The following is a 2,019-nucleotide window of genomic DNA, read 5'->3' as shown; positions in this document are numbered from 1 at the left end:
AAGGGCGGAAACAATATGGCTGCTGAAACACTACGCGTCACCCTCCCTCATTGGCCGGGGGCGTTGCGCAGGGGTCGAAGGGGAGGTCGGGGGATGGGAGGGGGAGAGGGGGCGGCTGAGGGGGCGTCGGCGGCGCTGGTTAAGGGGGAGGGGGTCGGGGGGGAGAAGAGGGAGGGGGCTGAACGCATACGGGGGCCAACAAAGGGGGGCGCGCGGCAACCGTTACTCCCCATGACTAGATGATAAAGTGGTGGAGTACATGAGGGAGGGTGGCGTGGAGTGGCGAGAATGAGGTGGTGTGGGGATATGAAATGATGGAGTACATGAGGAAGGGTGGCGTGGACTAGCGGGAGAGACTAGATTAAAGTGGAAGAGTACGAGGAAGGGTGACGAGGGGTGGCGGGAGTGGAGTAGGGAGGAGTGGAGATGGACGAGTTTGAAAATAAAAAGTGGAATAGTACACGAGTGAGGGCGCTTGGAGTGGTGGTGGGGAGTGGGTTGGAGAGAGGAGCATGAAGACAACGTGGGAGAGTTTATCAGTGTGGGTGGGTTGAGAGGGAGGGAGTCGGGGATAGACGCGCTTGGAAATGAAAGTTGGAAAGTACACATGGAGGGCGGTTTGGAGTGGCGAGCAGTTGGGAGAGAAAATCGTTTTTATTCATATATTTGTTCCTTTATTTATTTATTCTAGCTATATTTTTCTGACCTCCCTGAATGAACTCTGGGATTATGCTCTTGACAACTGGATAGATGAATACGACGTTCGTATCACAAAATGTGATCTATAACCCCTTCGCTACGATGCTGTCTGCCCTTTGTTCTTAGTTTAAGGGAGACCTTTTGTAGTGAAGAGGTTAATGAAGGCTATATCTAATCTTCCAGTTCAATATCTTCCCTATGCTGAATAAATTCTAGGTAGCAAGACAAAATTTATTAAAAGACGTCATCGTACTGAATGGACTGACCCCTCGTTACTGTTTATTTAATTCTTGCAACTTTCAGACGCTTTTATTCGCCCAAGACATTACGAAGACACATCAACTTTAGCCTTCAGTAACACCTTCAGTACTAGAGACCTTACCAAAGCTGAATAAAATCGCCTGGATACAACAAGAATAAGCTAATGAGTATCACTGGATTTCAAGTGGCTGAGATACATGAAAGTCTAGTTAAGTACCGATTAAACGAACACAGAATTATAATAATGGTAATCATCATCATCATCGTATCTCATTTCCTCTAACAGTATCTAAATATAGGTCGACAGGACACGAGATCGATTCCAGACATGATTTTTTTTTTTTTTTTTTTTTTTACCTTCCGAAAGGCCCACCAACATGTCCTAACCTTCCCCGGCTGGCGGCTAATCATTTCACAGTCCAGAATGAGACTGCGCCGGCATGTATTCCGTATTAGCGATGAGTAATAGCATCCAAGTGGTGATATGCGAAGATTTGTGACAAGAAGCACTCGTGGACCTAAGGAAACGTGGCTGTCTAGTCAATGCCCAGGGTCAGTCATTTACATGTGTAAAAATATTATTATTATTATTACTAATTATTTTTATTATTATTATTATCGTTATTATTATCATTATTGTTGTTGTTGTTATTATTATTATTATTATTATTATTATTATTATTATTATTAGTGGCAGTAGTAGTAGTAGTATCGCTAGTATTATTATTTCTGTATGCTCTTCACTGTATTTTACTCAGTGCAAGTAAAGATGAGTAAAGGTGGGTAAAAATCGTATGGTGGTAGCAATAACAAAATCATATTAGGTATAATCGTACTGAAGGAGTTTCTGAAGTGTTTAACTTTCACTATGAGAGGTCCTTCCAAGATAACTCAAGCTGTCTAGTGGCAACAGTGATAAAAGGCGTCATCGTACTGAAGAGGTTAAGTTCCCTTGTGAGATTCTGCGTTCTGGATCGTATTCTCGGTACCTTATGATGTTCCATAACAAGTCTTCAACGATCTGAAAATTTTACCGAACAGATATAATACAAAATAATC

The sequence above is a fragment of the Coenobita brevimanus genome, chromosome 55 (genome assembly GCF_032717465.1).
Source record: "Coenobita brevimanus isolate Jiangsu-jjx chromosome 55, ASM3271746v2, whole genome shotgun sequence".
In the NCBI taxonomy this organism is placed as follows: domain Eukaryota; kingdom Metazoa; phylum Arthropoda; class Malacostraca; order Decapoda; family Coenobitidae; genus Coenobita; species Coenobita brevimanus.
The sequence above is the reverse complement of the archived record's forward strand: the minus strand, read 5'-3'. Positions refer to the sequence as shown.